Source organism: Neofelis nebulosa, chromosome 3 (assembly GCF_028018385.1).
Source record: "Neofelis nebulosa isolate mNeoNeb1 chromosome 3, mNeoNeb1.pri, whole genome shotgun sequence".
NCBI classification, from domain to species: Eukaryota; Metazoa; Chordata; class Mammalia; order Carnivora; family Felidae; genus Neofelis; species Neofelis nebulosa.
In genome coordinates this window covers 32,154,018-32,175,622 of record NC_080784.1, presented here as the reverse complement: position 1 = coordinate 32,175,622, position 21,605 = coordinate 32,154,018, and the positions used below count along the sequence as shown (strand labels likewise).

Here is a 21,605-nt window from a genome sequence, read left to right as displayed (position 1 = left end):
GGTGAGACCTTTTTCCTCACCTCCTGAATCCATTTTGAACTAAGACTTGTAGAGATCCACTAGTAAATCATAGTATAGAATGTCATAAAAAGTGTCAGAGATGGTCAGTGAGGCAGGGAAGCATTCACGGAGGAACAACTGTGACAAATGGTCCCCACACTGGGCCTCGGGAATGGATAACAAACAGGTGCACCTATGAGATGAGGGATGGGAAGGGAACCTTGCAGAAGGAGGGTCACAATGGATCTGGGCAGAGATATAATCAAATTAAAGACGTTGGGCGGAGATGAAAGGAAGCCTCCGAAATCAGGCAAAGGCATGGAGACTGATACCGCGATAACCCAGCAGCCTCCGCAGTATGTGATCACAGAGAACTCTTGCAAACACACAGCCTTGCTTCTACGGTAGATATGTTCAGTATCTGTTGGAGAGGTTTATTTACTCACTGAGCAAATATTTATAGAGATGGGACTTGAATCAGGTATGAAATGAAGAGAGTCATATTCAAGGATCAGTCCTCAAAGCTCTCTTCCAGTGGGGCTGCAAAGTGGGTAATAGATTTATTATAATACTAAGACATTATTTGCCTTTTCATGCTCATCCTGCCACAAGAGTACAGTGGAATGTTCCAGAAAGAACATGACGTGTATTATTGTGACGGACTGAATGCAAAAGTGGGGATGAGGACCCAGATGTCCACATATTAGCCAAATAATAAAGGGATTTGCAAAAATATGGAACAATATTACTTTTTTCCATTATTTTTTAAAAAATTTGGACAATATAGTTCCTTTGCACAAAAATGCTAGTTACGTTAACATTCACGGGTTTCTTATTGTTATTTTGAAAGAATAAAAATTTTAAAAATTTCTTAGTTCTAATTTCTAATTAGACATCAACAGATATAGATATAAACAAAAGCTCTTTGAGGGTTTCAATAATTTTTAAGAATGTAAAGGAGGCCTGAGACCAAAAAGTCTGAGCTCTGCTGTATTTAAGTGTTTTAAGGATATGGAGAAAAGAAGGGATTTGAGGGGGCTTTCAAGGGCAAAGTGGTCAAGACATGGTGATTACTTCAATAAATGATCATTAAGCACTCACTATGCCCAAGGTGCTGAAACGAAGCAGGGGGACTAAAAGGTGTCTTCAGGCTGTCGAGCTGGTTATTTGCGTGATTCAAAGTCAGACGCAAACTGTTTATCTGCATTGACAAATAGGTTAGCTTTGGATAACTTCTAGTGATGCTCCAAATTATCTGCTCTTTTAGCTGAGTGTTTGGGCAAAGTTTCGGGTCTCTCTCACTCACAAAAGGACAGGATATTAACCCACGCAGAAGCAACACATTCTAAAAAGGAGTCCTAATATGTTAAGCAGATCCAAATATACTTTTCCCTCTGCTTACACTGCCATAAACACTGTCACCTCTCACCTACCTCCTGCTCGTTCTCATTTACTTTTGTTCCAAGGACATTTTTAATTCCCAGATTATTTCCCCAGACAGAGATAATAATTCAGTTGTCTTGACATGTCATTTAATGTGTGTGTAGAGAAAGCCAACTCATTTAACTAACTGGAGTCTAATGAAAAGTAGCACTCGGATGGCATCTGCTTACAGAAAAGACAACAAAGCTTATAAAATATCCTAAAGTTTACAAAAGGAGGTAATCCGGGGGGTTATGTAGATTACCATTCTTCAAAAGCCACGTGAAAGGTTAGTTCTTTAAGAAACTTATCCAAAACACCACTCACCCACCACCAACCCCATGTCAAAATTAAACACTCTTATTGTACTCCCCTGAGCACTTTTTCATCTTATGTCTTATTAACTTCTTGTATATGACACTTTGTTTTGCTTTTTTCTGCTCTCTCCACCCAGGCATATCCTTCAGAGCAAGTGTTTTACTTTACTGATTCTCAACAATGCCTTACATGGTGTCAACTTTCAATCATAAATGTTGAATTTAATTAGCTAAAAAATCCTGAGAGTTATCAACATTGCATTTATTTATTTAATGCCATAAAAATAATAGAATTGGACACAATATATGAAGCACCTGTTTTGAGGCATTTAGGGGTTTGATCCTTGAGAGAAGGGAATGCAGGAGAGGTGCTCCACAGTCACCCTGGCTTGAACCTTAGGGGCATTTTCTAAACCAAAGCACAGGGAAGTTCACGAAGCTCAGACAGAGAGCATCTCTCTGGATAGAGGGAAACAGAGGTTGTGGCTCAGGGATGCAGAGATGGGTGGAAGCTGAAAGGCAGGGGCCCAGAGAGGAGAAAGTGGTGCAAGCAAGTCCCAACAGTCTGCGGATGGGTCCCCTGGAAGGGATCCTCAAATATTTCACCATGTAAGCATAGGATGGGGCCCCTAGAAGACCTGAGAGGCAGATCAGTTTGATTCTGTTGAGACCTGGCTTTAGGTTTTATTATTACTTCTAGGGCTAGAGTAGTCCTGCTCCTGAGGCATACTTTTCTGGGGTGTCAGCTGAGCCCAGGATATGGAACAAGGTCTCTACTATAGGTGGTTTCATCTTCAATGTGTTCTGTTGAGCTCACAACCCCTAAGGATGATAAGCGAATATTTTGGACTTCATGCCAATAAATTCCACAACCCGGATGAAATAGATAAATTCCTTGATACACAATTTTTCAAACCTGATATGCAAAGAAACAGAACATCTCAATACACCAATTTACGTAGGAACATTAATGATCTAAAATTTCCAATTCAATTTGGAAAAGAACAAAGTTGGAAGAGTTACAATGCCTAAGTTTGTGACTTATAGTATCGTATGAATGTAAGAATACAGATTAACTGAAGGGAACAGAGACTCCAGAAATAGACCCACAGTCAACTGAGTTTCCACAAAGGTTTAAAAGAATTCAGTGAAGGAAAGGAAAGTCTTTTCAACAAATGGTGCAGGAATCATTGGATATCTGTACAGAAAAAAAGATGAACTATGACCTTACATACTACACAAAAAAATAATATGATAAGGTTTATGAAGCTAAACATAAAGCTACACCTATGAAGTTCTGAAAGGAAAACATACCAAAATACCTTTGTGATCTTAGAGCAGGGAGACCTTTCACAGACAAGGCTTAGAAAGCAATATCACCCAAATGAAAACTCCTGTTCATCAAAAGGTTAACAGTAGAGATGAATAGACAGGGGCACCTGGGTGGCTCAGTCGGTTGAACGTCCAACCTCGGCTCAGGTTATGATCTCACGGTTCATGAGTTCGAGCCCCGTGTCGGGCTCTGTGCTGACAGCTCAGAGCCTGGAGCCTGCTTCGGATTCTGTGTTTTCCTCGCTCTCTGCTCCTCTCCCACTTATGTTCTCTCTCTCTCTCTCAAACAGAAATAAGTATTAAAAAAAAAAGCAGCACAGTGAGATACTACTACAAGCTCACTATGATGACTATAATAAAGAAGACTGACAATACTACCATTGTGGGGGAGCCAGCAGAATTCTCCACGCATTGCTGGTGAAAATATAAAAACACTTGGGAAAACCATTTGCCAGTTTCTTATGATGTTAAATCTGTATCTATCCCATGATTTAGCAATTCTACTCCTGGGTATTTCCTAAGAGAAATGAAAATCTATATCCACACACAGAAAGTTAGTACGTGAATGTTAAAAGCAGTTTTATTCCTAACAGATCCCAAACTGGAAACGATGCAAATGTCCATCAACAGGAAAGTGGATGACTGAACTGTGATCTATTCTTTCAATGGAAACTACTCAGAATGGAAAAAGGAGCAGCTATTGATACTTGCAACAAAAGAACAGATCTCAAAAAACATGCTGAGTGAAATAAGCCAACCACAAAATAGTACATGTATGGTTGTACTTACATTAATTTTGAAAATGGGCAAAACTAATCTCTACAGATGAAAGTCAATAAATACTGTAGTTTGACTGACAAGAGCGTGGGTTCATCAAGAAGGGGCAGGATGATGAAACAGTTTTTACTTCAGTAGGGTAGACTTTACATAGGTATATGCATATGTCAAAACTCGTCAAAAATGTAGACGTAAGATGTATTTTATTATATGTAACTTATACTTCAAAAGCACAGCTACTCAACAATGAAAGGATAAATAACCAAATTTAAAAATGGGCAAAGGATTCCCAAAATAAGAAACAAAGGACCGGTAAGCACCTCAAAAGATGTTCAGCATGATTAGTCATTAAGGGAATGCAAACCCAAATTATGAGCTAGTATTTCACACCCACTAGGATTGTTTTAATGGAAAAAAGATGGACAATAGGAAGTGTCGGTGAGGATGTGGAGAAACTGGAAGCTTCATACGTTGCTTGGTGGGGTTGCAAAACGGTATAGTCATTGTGGAAAACAGTCCGGTAGTTCCTCAAAAATTTAAACAGAGTTACCATATGACTCTGCAATTTCACTCCTAAGTAGATATATACTCAATCAAGATAACTGGAAACATGGCCATACGAAGACTTGTACGTGAATGCTCAGACCACTGTTATTCATGATAGCCAGAAAGTATAAACAATTGATGATGGATAAATAAAATGTGGTATATCCATACAATGGAATATTATTTAGCCATAGCCAGGAAAGAAGTGCTGATACATGTTATCACATGGATAAACTTTGAAAGAAGTCAGACACAGAAGGTTAGATATTGTATGAGTCCATTTTTATGAAATATCTAGAATAAGTAAATTCAAAGAGACAGAAAGTAGATTAGAGGATACCAGGGAGCTGGGGGAACAGGGGATAGAGAGCTATTTCTTAATGGTTATAGAGCTTTTGTTTGGAGTAATGAAAGCTTTTGGAAATAGATAGTTGTGATGGTTATACAACATCATGAATGTAATTCATGCCACTAAATTGTACATGAAAACGGGTACGTGAGGGGCACTTGTGTAGCTCATTCAGTCGAGCATTTGACTTGATTTCAGCTCAGGTCATGGTCCCAGGGTCATGGGATCAAGTCCCCTGTCGGGCTCCACACTGAGCCAGGAGCCTGCTTAACCTTCTTTCTCTCTCCCTCCGCCTCTTTCCCCTGCTTGCACACTCTCTCTCTAAAATTAAAAAAAAAAAACTGTGAGAAACAATACAAAAATAAAATATATTGGAAAATAAGGTGGATTAATGGCTACACAGAAGCATGGATAGATATGGGATAAGAGGGGGCATATGGACAATCACTGTAATTCTTTCAACTTTTCTCTATGTTTAAAAATTTTCACCATAAAACGCTGGGGAAAAAAAAAACAAGCAACAGAGAATTTCTGTGCTGGCATGGCAGCAGAAACTCCTTATGCCCCATTCTTCTTGTGATTAAAACTAAAATTTATGGATAAATATTTAAAAACTTGGGGTGCCTAGGTGGCTCAGTTGGTTGAGTGTCCAACCCTTGATTTTGGCACGGGTCATGATTCTCTCTCTCTCCCTCTTCCTCTGCCCTTCTCCCCCACTCGTGCTCTCTCTTTTGCAAAAATAATAATAATAATAATAAAATAAAATAAAATAAAATAATGAATCAATCAATCAATCAATCAATCAATAACTGAAGACTCAGAAAAGTAAGTAAAATGTAAAAGTAAAAGATGCTAGATTGTGCGTGGGTGTCAAAATTTAGAGAAGCAACTTTTGAAGGCAGGATGGGGTGGGAAAAGTTTCTGATTTGTTTTGTTTCCTTCTTCCTCATTGTTTTGCCTTGAGGGTGGGCCCCAGCTGAAGAGCTAAATGGGGGCAATTGCATGGGTGGCTAAACGTCCCTTAAAAAACTTCCTCTTTCTGGCCAGCGGTACCATTAAAAGGAGTTCTTGTGGAAAGAATGGAGGAAATCCCAAAAAAGACATGACTGGAGAAGTATATTGCCTAATTATGTGTATGAACCTAGGGAAACCTCAGGATCTTATCTGAGCCACTATGAACCATGCACGTATGGGACAGGCCCAAACAAATATAGCAAGGTCTTAGAGAACTGAACTGAATCACTTCCCACAAAAAAAAAAAAAACAAAAACAAAAACAAGACACAATTTGCAGTCTCAAAGAACCAACAGTTTAAAAATATTTAAAAATTAAAAATACCAGCAGTTTCCAGAGGATTACAACAGGACCCAAAACCTACACAATATAACATTCACAATGTCCAGGATACAATCTAAAATTACTCAAAAACAGAGAATAAGATGGGCAAAGGAAAAGTCAATCAAAAGAGGTCAGCCTTGAGATGACCAACATGTTTGAGTCATAAGAATAGTTTTAAAGTTTTTATTTAAACTATTCTCTGTAAGACAAAGGAAAACATTTGAAATGAATGAAAAAAAAAATGAACTCCAAGCAGAGAAATAGAAAGCATAAAGAAGAATCAAATGGACAATTTAGAATTGAAAAATATAGTATCTGAAATTTAAAAATCACTGGATGAGATCAGTAGCAGAATAGAGATAACGAACTTAAACCAATAGAAATGATCCAATCTGAACAACAGAAAGAAAAAAAAATAATGAAAAAAGTAAATGGAGACTTAGGGGCCTGTGGACCAGTATCAAAGAGTCTAACACATGTGCCATTGGGATTCCCCAAAGTGAGGAGAAAGACTTTGGGGGCAGAAAAGAATATTTGAAGAAATAAAGGTCAAAAAATATCCCAAATTTGGCAAAGCCATACATTTACAAATCTAAGAAGCTCAGTGGACCTCAAACAGAATAAACTTGAAGAAAATCATGCCAAATACCTCGTAATCAAACTGTTGAGAACCAAAGATAAAGACAAAAATCTTAAAAGAGCTAAAGAAAAAAAGACAGTTTACATACAGGGGAACAATGATTCAAATTCTTGCAAGTTTCTTATCAAAAACCATGGATCAGAAGACAGTGAAATAACATCTTTAAAATTCTGGAAGAAAAGGAATGGCAACCCAGAGTTTTAGGGGCAGCAAAGCGATCTTTCAAAAATAAAGGCAAAAAGAAGGCATTTTCAGATGAAGGAAGACGTGAGAGAATTTGTCACCATGGGCCTACTCTGTAACAATTGCTAAAGGAAGTTCCTTAGGATGAAGGAAATTGATACCAGAGGGAAATGTGAACCTTCAGAAATAAACTGGGAACAACAGAAATGGTAACTATAAATGACAATTGTTTTCACTCTAAAGTTCTTTAAGCCAATACTTACTACGGTTGAAGACAAAAATGATAACATCTCATGGAATTTTATAAAGATATAATACATCTCACAATTATAGCAAAAAGTCAGTGGTGGGGACTTAAAGACTCCTATCTGGTTGCAAGGTTTCTACATTTTATGTGTAATATAAACTAAACTATTATATAATAGAATAATGAACTACTCTAATAATATTTTTATATTTATGTATAAATATAAACTAAGTAGGTTATGCATGTATGCATTTGTGTAAGTATATAGATATGTATATTGTAAACTCTAGAACAACCACTTAAAAATGATACAAGGATACATGGAAAAAATACACTGGGTACATTGAAAAGAATACCAATAAATATTCAAATAATCCAACAGAAAGCAGGGAAGGGAAGAGAGTGAAACAAAAAGTGCAAGGCACAAACAAAAACAAATGATAAAATGATAGATGTAAATCCAGCTACATAAATAGTCACATTAGATTTTAACTAGTCTAAGTTAACAAGGCAGAGACTGACAAAATAGATAAAAAAGCTACTTCCTACTATATGCTGCCTATAAGAGACACACTTAAAACAAACACATGGAGACTTTATACACACACACAGGCACTTTAAATATACACAGACGTATTTTTAAAATGCACACAGAGGGGCGCCTGGGTGGCTCAGTCGGTTAAGCGTCCGACTTCAGCTCAGGTCACGATCTCACGGTCCGTGAGTTCGAGCTCCACGTCGGGCTCTGGGCTGATGGCTCAGAGCCTGGAGCCTGCTTCCGATTCTGCGTCTCCCTCTCCCTCTCTCTCTGTCTCTCCCCCGTTCATGCTCTGTCTCTCTTTGTCTCAAAAATAAATAAACGTTAAAAAAATGCACACAGAAAATTTTAAAGTGAATAGATGAACAAAGGTACCATGCAATCAGCAAGCATAACAGGGCTGGAGTGGCTATATTAATCGCAGAACAAGTAGATTCCAAGGCAAAAATACAAGAGAGAAAGAGGGCATTTTATAATCAGAAAAGAAAAAAAATCACCAGAAAGAGATACAAATTATAGACGTGTGCCTGCCAATTGACAGACCCTCGACATCCATGAATCCAAAATTGACAAGCTTAATGGAAGAGGGATATAATTTTACAACGAAAGCAGATTGTAATAGTCCCCTCTCAGCAAAGAATGAGTAGACAAAACTCAGCAAGTCACATATACTCTGAATGTTATCAACCGCCTTGATCTATCGTCATTTACACAGAACATTACACTTGAGGATACAGAGTACGTATTCTTTTTCAATGCACATGGAGCATTCATTAAGACAGTCCATAAACGCTTCATTCAAAAAGTCAGTTCACTTAACGGGATTGAAATTGTACAAAATCTGATCATATAAGAAATCAGAACAGTAACAAATGTAAGAAAACCCACACTATCTTACAATTACCCAACACGTTTCTAAATAACTCATGGCCTTAAAAATGAAATTGCGAGAGATATTAGAAATTATTTTGAACTAATGGATAATGAAAATAAGGCATACCAAAATTAATGGATACAGCTAAAGCATCCAAAGATGCAGCTAAAGCTTAGAGGGAAACTTAAGCGTTTTAAATGATTACATTAGAAAAGAAGGAAGGCCTAAAATTGGTGACCTCAGTTTGCAACTTGAGAAGCTAGGAAAAAAAGAGAATAGTAAATTCAAAATAAATAGAAGGAAGAAAATAATAAAAAAAGAAATCAATGGACTAGAAAACTGGCGTATGATAGAGAAAATTAAGAGAGTCAAAAGCTGGCTCTTTGAAAAGATCTATAGAATTGTCAAATCTCTAGCTAGACTGATCCAGCAGAGGGAGGGAGGGAAGGAGAAGAGAGGGAGATAAGAAGGGGTAGAAGGGGAGGGGGTGGGGGAGGGAAGGCAAGAGAGAGAGGAAAGGAATCGGCAATATCATCTATCATGAATGACAATGGTGTTACCATCACATATTATATAGACATCAAATGGATAATAAGAGAGTATTATGAATAACTCTGTCAACGGATTTTTTTTTTAACGTTTTATTTATTTGTGAGAGAGGGAGAGACAGAGCATGAACAGGGGAGGGTCAGAGAGAGGGAGACACAGAATCTGAAACAGGCTCCAGGCTCTGAGCTGTTAGCACAGAGCCCGACGCGTGACTTGAACTCACGGACCGCAAGATCATGACCTGAGCCAAAGTCGGCCGCTTAACCGACTGAGCCACCCAGGCGCCCCATGTCAACAGATTTGACAACTTTGATGAATTGGACAAGTTACCAACAATATATGGAAAGGATAATACATTATGACCAATTAGAGTTTGTTCCCATAATACAGGATTATTGTTTCAATCTTTTAAAAAATCAGATGATATAATTCACCATACTAATAGAATAAAAAACATATAATCATTTCAACACATAGAGAAAAATTATTTGACAAAACTAAAAAGTCACGATAAAAACTGTCAGTGAGTTAGGAATGGTAAATTGAGACATGGCATCTACGAAAAGCTTATAGCTAATGGTGAAATATTGAATTGTTTTCCCCTGATATCAGCTGAGATAAATAAAATAAAAGGAAATAAAAGGCACAAAAGTGGAAAAGACAAAGGAAAGCCATCTTTGTCTGCAGATGATATAATTGTGTACATAGAAAATCCCAGGGACTCTATTGAAACAACTACCAGAACTAATAAATGCATTTAGCGAAGTCACAGGAGACAAGATTAATATATAAAAATCAATTGTATTTTTATATGCTAGCAGGAAATGCTTGTAACATACAAAGTTAAGGAAACCATTTATAGTAGCATTTAAAACCCTAAAATATCCAGGAATACATTTTAAAAATTGTCAGGGACTTCTATGTATTTTTGTGTGTGATGACTGCAACTGAAATAACTCTAGGCATATCTCCAGTGTTTAATACGGTATTGCTAAGTATAACAATCATGTCTATATATTGGTTCTCTAGACTTACTCATCCTATGTAATTACAATTTTATGCTCTTTGACCAACATCTCCCCCATCCCCACCCTCACAGCCTCTGATGACCACTGTTTCACCCTTTGCTTCTAGGAGTTGGACTTGCTTTTTGCAGATTACACATATAAGTGAGATCATACTGTATTTGTCTTTTCCTATCAGGCTTGTTTCACTTAGCAGGATGTCCTCCAGGTAGGATCATCCACGTAGTCAAAAAAGGGCAGGATTTCTTTCTTTCTCACGGCTAAATAATATTCTATACATATTCTATATATTATGAGATAACATATTGTATATATGTATACACCACACCTTCTTTATGTATTCTATTGATGGACTTGTGTTATTTCCATATCTTGGCTACAGTCATTAATGTTGCTATGAACTCAGAGTTCAGTTACCTTCGTGATCTTGATTTCATTTCCTTTGTGTAAATACCCACAAGTGAGATTACTAGATCATATGGTAGTTCTATTTGGAAGAACTTCCATCCCATGAACACTGTCCAAAGGTTCCCTCTTCTCCTTCTCTCCACATCTTTGACAACACATGTTACCTTTTTTCTCTTTGATAACAGCTATTCAAACAGGTATGGGGTGATATCTCAATGTGGTTTGAATTAGCATTTCCCTCATGATTAGTGATGTTGAGCACCTTTTCATATATCTTTGGCCATTTGGATGTCTTCTTTTGAGAAATGACTATTCAGGTCCTTCGTCCATTTTTTAATCAGCTTATGTATTTTCTTGCTATTGAGCTGAGTTCCTTATACAGTTTGGATATTAACCCCGTATTAGTGGATGGTTGCAAATATTTTCTCCCATTCTGTAGATTGTCTCTTCACTCTGTTGGTTGTTTCCATTGCTGTGCAGAAGGTTTTTAGTTTGATACGATCCCATTTCTACTTTTAATTTTGTTGCCTGTGCTTTTGGAGACATATCCAAAAAAAAATCATTGCCCGAACCAATGTCAAGATGCTTTCCCCTATGTTTTTTAATATCAGCTGTTACATGGTCTTTAAGCCCTTTGGGGTTGATTTTTGTATATGGAATGAGATAAAGGTCCAATTTTATTCTTCTGCATGTGGAAAAATAGTTTTACTAACACCATTTATTGAAGAGGCTATCCTTTCCCCATTATGTGTTCCTGGCACCTTTCTGAAAGACCATAATTGACCATAAATACATAATACATATGACATAAATACATAATACACAATACATAAATACAAAACATATGGTCATAAAAATTGACCATAAATACATAAAAATCATATGGTCTGAAAGACCATAATTGACCACAAATACATAAAAGACCAACTGACCATAAATACATGGATTTAAGTCTGGGCTCTCTATTCTATTGGTCTATATGTATGTTTTTATGCAATATCAAGCCGTTTTGATTACTATAGTTTTGTAGTATATTTTGAAATCATGTAGTGTGATGCCTCTAACTTTGTTCTTTTTGCTTAAGACTGCTTTGGCTTATCACAGTCTTTTGTGGTTCTATACAAATTTTAGAGTTTTTTTCTATTTCTGTGAAAAATGACATTGTAATTTTTTCATCGATGTTTTATGGTTCTCAGTGTACAGATTTTTCATCTTCTTGGTTAAATTTTATTCCTCAGTATTTTATTGGCCTTGATGCCATTGTAGATGGGATTATTTTCTTAATTTCTTTTTTGTCTAATTCACTGTTAGTGCATAAGAATGCAATTGATTTTTGTATGTTCATTTTGTATCCTGCAACTCTAGTGAGTTCATTTATTAGTTCTAACAGCTTTTTGGTGCAGTCTTTAGGGTTTTCTCTATATAAGATCATGTCATCTACAAACAGAAAATTTTGCTTTTTCCTTTCTGATTTAGATACCCTTTATTTATTTTTCTTGCCTAATTGTTCTGATTAGACCTCCATTACTATAAAGAATAGAAATGATAAGAGTGGGCATCCTTGTCTTGATCCTGATTTTAGAGGGGAAGCTTTCAGTTTTCCATTGTTGAGTATGATATTAGCTCTGAGCTTGTCATATATAACTTTATCAGGTTAAAGTACATTCTTTCTGCAACTAATTTGGTGAGTGGTTTTATCATGAAAGAGTGCCGAATTTTGTCAAATGCTTTTCTACATCTCTTGAGAGGATCATACGATTTTTGTCCTTTATTCTGTTAACGTGGTGCGTCACATTTATTGATTTGTATAGGCTGAAATATCTTACTATCCCAGAGATAAATCGCACTCAATGATGGTGTATGATGCATTTAATTTGCTGTCGAATTCAGATTTTTAGTCTTTTGATGAGGATGTCTGCATCTATGTTACCAGGGATATTGACCTCTAAGTTTCTTTTCTTGTAGTACCCTTGTCTGGTTTTGGTCTGAGGATCTTGCTGGCCTTGAGAAGAAACTGGTAAATTCCGGGGTGCCTGGGTGGCTCAGTCAGTTAAGCGTCCAACTTCAGCTCAGGCCATGATCTCATAGTTCATGAGTTCAAGCCCCACATCAGGCTCAGTGCTGATGGCTCAGAGCCTGGTGTCTGCTTTGGATTCTGTGTCTCCCTCTCTCTCTGCCCCACCCCTGCTCATGCTCTGCCTCTCTTGCTCTTAAACACAAATAAACATGAGAAAAATTTTAAAAAAAGAAACTGATAAGTTCCTAGAAATATACAGCCTACACAGACCAAATCATGAAATAATAGGTCATCTAAACAAACCAGAAATGAGGAAGGAGATTTCATCGATAATCAAAACTCCTGCCCAATATAAAACCTTTTGACCTGATGGCTTCACTGGTGAATTCTACTAAGCATTTATTTTTTTTATTTTTTATTTTTTTAATTTTTTTTTTAACGTTTTTAATTTATTTTTGGGACAGAGAGAGACAGAGCATGAACGGGGGAGGGGCAGAGAGAGAGGGAGACACAGAATTGGAAACAGGCTCCAGGCTCCGAGCCATCAGCCCAGAACCTGACGCGGGGCTCGAACTCACGGACCGCGAGATCGTGACCTGGCTGAAGTCGGAGGCTTAACCGACTGCGCCACCCAGGCGCCCCTCTACTAAGCATTTAAAGAAGCATTAATATCAAACTTTCTTAAAGTCTTCAGTCTTCAGTCAGAGCACAGACTGAAAATATTTGGAACATATATGTCAAAGGATATGTGTCTGAATATATTCTGAATATATGTGCCCAGAATATATAAGAACTCCTACAACTCAATAATAAGACAATATATTCAAAACAAAAAAAAATATGCAAATGATCTGAAGACACAATTTACTAAAATACGAGCAAACGGCCAATAAGTACCTGAAAGCATAATACACATGGTTAGTCATTAAGAAAATGCAAAGTAAAATCATCACGAGATACCATTGCATATCCATTACAATGGATAGACCTAAAAACAAAAAACAAAAAAACCAACTGAAAATAGCATGGGTTGGCAAAGGAAACTGGAAATCTCATACACTGTTGGTGGGAATGTAAAATGATCCAATCACTTTGCAAAATAACATCTGGGGAGTTAAAAAGTTAAAACACACATCTATGCTATGTCTCAGTCATTTCTCTCACAGATATGTCCTGGGTGAAATAAAAACATATGTCTACACAAAGGCTTACATACAAGTTTATTTATAATAGCTCCAAACTGGATAGTCCAAATGTTCATCAACAGGGGCGCCTGTATGGCTTAGTTGGTTAAGCATCTGACTCTTGATTTCGCCTTGGGTCATGATCTCACGGTTTGTGAGATCCAGCCCTACCTCGAGCTCTGCACTGACAAGGCAGAGCCTGCTTGGGATTCTCTCTCTCCCTCTCTCTCTGCCCCTACCCTGTTCCTATGTGGTCTTTCGCTCAAAAATAAATAATAAAATTTAAACATTTAAAAAAATGTTTATAGCCTAAACATAGCCGAAAAATAATATATATATTACTCAGCAATAAAAAGGAACTATTGATACACAAAACACACTACTAAATCATGGTGAATGAAAGGAAAGAGGGAAAAGTGTACATACTGTGATCCCATTCATGCAAGATTCCAGAAGTTCCAAGCTAATATATAGTGACAGAAAACAGGTTAGTGTTTGCCTGGGGGCAGACATCCATGACTTCATAAGGGCCAGAGTTGTGCTCTGAATTACTCTAACATTTATCACTGTTTGTTTAACAAAAAATGATGACACAGACTGAAAAGTCTCTAAACTAAAAGTTTGGGGTCTAATTCCAGAATGGCTAATTCCAGAAGTCAGGAAACCTCTGGAAAAAGCTGTCCCCTCAGAAAAACAGCTGATGTCTTGGTGGTTGGTTGTATAGGAGATCAAACGAGATAACATGTATGAAAAACAATAGCAATTGTAAGGTCTGATGGAAATTTAATTTATTCTTATTGTTTATTATTAGCAGCTAAGGAGAAGCATGAAATTAGGATTTCACAGCTCATCATCAGTGAGCATCAATGGCACGCATTTGGAATCAGTTCTGGATTACACACACACACACACACACACACACACACATACGTGCACACACACACACATGGGTTCCACAGATATCCGGGCATAACTTAAAATTCTTTTCTAATGCCACTGGTGATTCAGAGGTTCATTATTGGCCAAAAATTAAATGCTATATGATCAGTTAGATAGCACCTCCTTGTGACCACTGAAAATGGGGTTACATATGCCTACCTACCTCCTTACTTTATGTTACCTTCCTAGTTTGCTCAGGGCAGTCTCAGTTCCTGCCTGTTGTCTTAGCATAATTATTCACAGTATTTTCTTTTGTTGTTTCAAGTGTCAAGGCTTGACACCAGATTAACACTGAGTTCATATTTACTGATTAGGATCTCCAAGGCAGGCATCATTTCCATTCTAAAAATGAGGCAAAGTGCTTGCTAAAATGAAGAGCAACCAAGACCTATACCTACTGCTGGTTCACCAGGTGCCTGGAACTTTCTAAATGATTTCCGTGTGTTATTTAATTTTCCAGAAATGTTATGAGGTAAGGTACTCATACAGATGAGAAAGTAGGCATGAGAGGCTAAATAACTTGCCTGATACCATGGAAGAAGGAAATGGAAGAAGAATGGAAGAAGCTGCAACCCAGCTCTGGAGCCCATGCTTTTAGTCCCTACACCCTTGGCCTTACAACAGGTGGCCACATCCTTTTTGTTTGAAGAATGAGCTGCATTCTTCCTCTGAAGGAAGAAAGAAAATGCAGATCATGCCCCCACTTCCTCTCCACCTCTGCTCTCTCCCCTACCCCAAACATGACCCACTGTGGGGAATTATGGCTGTCCTATTTTTAACTGGGTTGTAGTTCATTCAGCCTCCCGTGTTTGTATCAAAATAATGTCCCCACAGTCTTCCTTCGTGATGCAGTGAAACTGGTCTCAGAAGCCGAATGTTTACGCCAAAAAGTTGACTTTGAAAATAGACTGCTGTTTTGCTCTTCCCTTGTAGTACAATAGATAAGAGGGTGCGAAAAGCTCTTTATCAAGTTGATATAGTGGCCCTAGGTGGGAAAAGAGCACAATTTAAGTTTTCTGTGACTTCTGGCTCAGTTTTAATGGAATGTAAGTACAATGCCAAAGCCTGATAAAAATAGAAACTCTCCGGTGTCCAGGCTCTTCTCCAGATGGCGCATGGGAATCCAGATAGTAACTCATCACTGAGAAGGGTCACTATTAATTAGTGGGAAGATGTCATGCCTCACATGGGGCAGTAAATGAAAATGGCTCAGGGTTTAGAGTGGAAAGGCTGATATTGCCAGAGAATCTGGGCTGGTCCTTAAGTCTCTGCTCTGGATTAATTGAGAGTTCAGTCATTACCAATAACATGTTCGGTCATTACAAATAATGTAATGAAATAACATTTCAAATAACAGGATGAAATAGAGCAAGTACAGTTGGCCCTGGTTAGAAATGGCCCCAGGGAAGTTCTGGAAAAGAAGAAAGAACTGATCATGTATTCACATAAAGGATAAATGACGCTCTAGACTCCATTTAAGAAGTAAATGGAGAAACAGGGCAGCCCGTCACCTCAAGTCACCAGAGAAAAGGTGACATCTGTGGCCACCAAGAGAAGACAAATGAGGGGCAGGAGGAAGGCCAGGCTCACATGTCTGGCTACCTGCTATTGGATTATCTGCTTCTTTACTGAGGGCCCACAGAGTTTGACTTTGGCTTTGCTCATAGTATAAAACTTTCAGAGGCAAGAATGCTACAAAAACAAATGTGTTCAATGAATGAGTGAAAAATTCCAGACACCCTTGGCTCATGAAGGTGGAATAAATATAAGACGAGAGAGCCTTATAACAGTTTTCACAGTAATAATTATTTTCCTTCATAAAGATCACAACTTAACTCCTTCCCATTAAGCATCACCTTCTAAGAGGAATTTGCTTTTGGCCTTGGGGGAAGCCACTTACCTCTCCAGGTCTCCCTTCTTTATCGATACAATGGGGTGATCACAGCTATTCTCCTGGGGCTTCTTCTAGCAACTAAATAACAAGTCTATGTGCATGAGTCAAGGAGGATGACTAACCGCATAGGGAGCTAACATATGAATACAAGAAATGAAAGTAATACAAACGATTGGCCCAGTTAAGTTAGAAAGAAGAGCGGTGTTACTCTGATTCCGTCTGATTTGCCCGCAGAAAATCTCTCCCCTGGTCGGTTCTTAACTGGTTTTTACAATTTAGAGTCAGCACCAGCACCACCCTCTGTGAAGAGCTGTTCCTGGATGCCATGCTGCTTTGTTCATCTCAATGTCTGGCCCTCTTAACAGTGAACACCTTTGAGAGAACAGCTGTCCTTCATTTGGGTCTGGGGTCTGCCACTGTATGTAGGGAATGGAGATGCCAGGACATTTATTAGATAAAGGAATGAAGATTTTTGTTGGTGAGAAACACTGGGACGAGTATTCTCATTGGTGGGAATGTGGCATGAACAAAAGTGAGGACACACTTAGAATAGTCAAGAGAAGACAGGGAGGGGTGGCTTGGCTAGAGAATAAGGGTTGGGGGCGATACTGAGAAAGAAATCCACCAGAGGGGCCAGGACCATGTACTTTAGCTCCTGACCTGTAAATTCTGTTTCCTCCTTCCTTTTCAAGGACTCACGAAGTGGCTAATTCTCTCCATTATCACCTCTTGCTCCTGTCTGGAAACAGAACCAGTTCCTGAGTCTTTTATGCTAGACATACGGCCATGCACTCTACACTTTCTTACTTTTTTAAGTTCATACTTTGGATAACTAATACATTTACTTGGTTGAAACATTAGAACAATATAACAAGGTATGCACTGAGATATCATAGCCTTAGACTCTAACTATACTATTTCCCCTCAATCCTTACCATTTTTATCAGGTAACCATTTTTATTAGCCTCTTATTTATTCTTCTAATGTTTTATTTTATACAAATATAAGGAAGTTTTTCTATACAGTCCTATTTTCTTTTTTTTTTAATTTTCTTTTTTTTTTAATGTTTATTTCTGAGACAGAGAGACAGAGCATGAGTGGGGGAGGGGCAGAGAGACAGAGAGGGAGACACAGATTCTGAAGCAGGCTCCAGGCTCTGAGCTGTCAGCACAGACCTCGACGCGGGGCTCGAACTCACAAACCGTGAGATCGTGACCTGAGCCGAAGTTGGTTGCTCAACCGACTGAGCCACCCAGGCGCCCCAATACAGTCCTATTTTCTTGTATTTCATACACAAAAGGTAGCATACTATTATATACTTCTACACTTGGCTTTTTTCCACTTCATACATCTTGGTATTCAGTTCCCTGTCAACGTGTACAGACATTTTCACTCCTTTCAATAGCTGGGTTATATTCCCCTGTGTGTGGTTAGCAGTTTAGGAAACGAGTCCCCTATTGCTGATACTTGGCTTGGTCCTTATTTTTCCTACTATATACATGGTGGAAATGGATAGCCTAGTAATTTTGAAGAGTTTTTCAATTTGTTTTTTTACTTGCTGTTGCCTTTTGTCCCTTGGTGATCTCAGCCATCCTTAGGACTCCAGAGATGACTTCCACACTGATAACAAAGGCTTCCTGCCAGCGTATATCATCTCCCTGTCCAGCTGTCTGTGTCGTACTAAATGCCATCTCAGAAACAACTCAACTGCAACTTTAAAACTGACCTCATTTTCTTCTTCTGAACCTCCTCTGCTTCTAGGTTTTCCTAATAAAAATGTATACACCAAGATGTCACGCTCACTCTCTTACTCATTGCCTGTAGTGACTTCCCTTCCTTGACCTTGACATCCAGTGGAGCAACAACCTCAGTTTTTTTTCTTGTACAACATTTGGGGCATACATCCTTCCTTTTTGTTCTGACTGTTACTTTCTAGTCCGTTAGAAAGTTAACTCATCCTGGGACATTTAAAACAATAATATAGAATTATTTTTCCACTATAACCATCTGGAAAGCTTTGGGAGGGAAATCCCCACAATTTGGATGGGATGATTTCCTGCCATCAGGCTGTCTCATTGCTTAGTGAAGAAAATTTACATCACTGCTTATAATCAGAGACCTAGATGTCTATTTATCAGTGAGCTCTCTTAAGAGTAGGGACCTGCCTGCCTGTATACATCTTATCCCTAGCATCTCTATTGAGGGCAGGCATATGCTGCATGCTAAGCAAATAACCGTTGATTCTGTTTCTACAATATAATTTCAACGGGCGGTTCCAATCTTATCTCCCACTAATCCCTCGAATGAACTTTATACCAAAGCCATTTGAACTCCCATTGATATCTGCCTTTTTGGCTTTCATGACTTGGATTATGCCATTCTCTCTGCCTGGAATATTCTTCTCCCTTTATGTGCCTGCCACTCTGGCCACATACTGAAAACCCATTAGTCTCCAAAACCCAGCATCTCTGACAAGTGTTATATGGAGTCCCCAAAGGAATCGCATTATTCAGTAGAGGAAATTGAACCAGAATCCTGGTGTCTCACTTTCCATGAGCCAAGAAACACTAGAAACTCCTAAGATCAGGAACCACTCATTTCTGTGTCCCAGGAAACGATGTCAACCTGTGCTAGAAGGCCAAACTGACCCTTGCCTTGCAACTTTTATTAAGGAATGGGGATGATCCCATGGAATAATAGATAGTAACCATTTGTAAACACAAAATCTTCTCTGCCTCAGTGATATATATGACACACTTAAACTCAAACAAGCATTAAGCTTGTACCTCTATTGTACACTAGGCAGTGTGCTAGACATGGAATGCAGGGATGATCTTTTCCCTCAAGGGGCTGAGAGACAGTCATGGCACTGAATTAGCCTCATAAAATGCAAAATGATATCACCTACCCAAACAAAGACAAAAGCGTGATAATCCTGGACACAGGTTACCTCTGTAAAGGCCATGGCTTGTCATATAATTTTGGCAAAGTCTCTCGAGCAATTTGATTCTCAGATTTCTTACACAGTTAACAGAACTTCTTTCTTAGATGGTTACACTCTATCCTGTGTCTCTGCTTGCAACTTTCATGACAGCAGTGGGACTCTGGTTCTAAGAGTTCCTATTTTGAAAACTGGCTGCCCTCCCCTTAACTAAACCCCAGTGGCTTGCACACATCTTTTTTGTTAACCATTAATGCTTTCAACTCAGAGGTCAAATCAATAAAGCCAAGATCTTGACCAACTTGTGGTCATCTCAAGTACCAAAGCCATTTTTACCAAAGAGTACTCATCCAAGTTCTAGTAGTTCAGGCAAATTCCATTTTGGGTTAATTTCACGATGCATTTCTGAATTCCCACTGCAATTCCTAACAAATGTAGTCATAATTGTGGATTTTTTCCTCTCTTCATCGTAAGGGTTGGTGACAGGCAGCAAGCTTAAAACAGCCACTCTCTTTCACTAGGGAGACAAGCTACATGTGTACTCTAAATGAAGCCATCTGTTAGAATCTTCCAGCTCAGGAAGGAAATGGTGGGGAATCTTTCAAAAAACTCAGTTAAAGGCAACTGATATTTATGGAATGATATAAAACATCTCAAATAAGAAGACAAGCCCTTATAAGCATCCTCCTCCTATGTCACACTGGCAATGTAGCCCTGGAATGTTCCAGCCTAAAATATGTCCAGTGATGTTTCTTGCAGAAAATAAACTAGTTTATTACAGAGTTGGCACAGTCTTTGGTGGAAACCAGAACCAATATTTTAGGTCCATGCCCCAAACCCCACATACCCACTTCCATAGAATCACGTATGGCTAACACATCTTTCTTCCTTGGACAGCAGATTTTGCAATCATTTTTAATTAGTATGCTTCCTACTTGACTTATCCTCAGACAATGTGAAAGCAAAATAAAAAATAAAGTTGCTTTAATTAAAAATATGATTAGTAAGTTATTTGGAAAAGTGTCTGAAAAAAAATCAAGAGTCACCTGGCGTGAAATTTTATTCTTTCATCATTTCTTCCAAATGTGCTTCTATACTCAACCACTTTTTGGAGTTAACTAATACAAAATCATGGATTTAAAGGAAATGATTGGAATCCATGCAGGACATTTGATATCACACACTAAGTCCACTAACAAACATGGGCTCACTCTGGGTGCATTCACTTGTTCATCATTATTTTGTGTGAGGTCCTTGAGGGAGAAATGAAGGTAGAAGGCTCCCCATTGAGCTGTCCAAAAACAAGTTCACCCTTACCCCAACCTCTTTTCACACGTTGCTGCTAAACTCCAGTTCACTCAGAGGCCACTCAAGAAACTCTTCATCAACCCATGGCAGCACATAAGTGGGGACCAACTCTCAAATTCCTTGCATTTAAAAACAATGAGGTATAACTTAAGATTTGTAAAGTTTCCAAATCTTTAGTGTCCAGCTCAATGGTTTTACACGGATGTTCCCATGCAGGAAACTGTTTCCCAGATCCAGACCCAGAACATTTCCAACACCTCATAAGGCTTCCTCATGCCCGCTTCCAGTCAACGCTCCTCACAAAGGTGATGACTATATTAACCTCTAACACTATAGCTTAGTTTCACCTGCTTTTGAACTTCATATAAATGGCGTCATGCAGTATGTACGATTTTGTGTCTGATTTTGTTCATTCAACATCATTCATTCATACTGTCATAGGTATCCGTAGTTCATTTTTTTAATTCCTATATAGAATCCCACAGTAGAGATATAACACAATGTATTACCCTATTTAACAAATGATGGGCATGTGGGTTGTTTCTTGCTGGGCTATACAAATGACATTCTTTTTTTTTTTTTTAACATTTACTCATTTTTTGAGAGAGAGAGAGAGAGAACGCAAGTGGGGGAAGGACAGAGAGAGGGAGACACAGAATTTGAAGCAGTCTCCTGACTGCTGTCAGCCCAGAGCCCGACGTGGGGCTCGAACTCACAAACCATGAGGTCATGACCTGAGCCAAAGTAGGCTGCTTAACCAACTGAGCCACCCAGGCG

At 38.4% G+C, this 21,605-nt stretch overlaps 1 protein-coding gene across 8 annotated transcripts in view; it reads right to left on the bottom strand.

Annotated features, from left to right (window-relative positions):
- Nucleotides 1-21,605, bottom strand: part of ADRA1A (adrenoceptor alpha 1A) — a 110,653-nt gene that overhangs the window by 31,886 nt on the left and 57,162 nt on the right. Inside the window, exon 2 of one of the 8 annotated variants that reach the window (XR_009259026.1) lies at nt 17,240-17,318. The exons of the other annotated variants lie outside the window; for them this stretch is intronic. The gene's annotated coding sequence lies outside the window, so the exon portion shown is untranslated. The remainder of the gene's footprint in view (nt 1-17,239; nt 17,319-21,605) is intronic. 8 annotated transcript variants of the gene reach the window in all.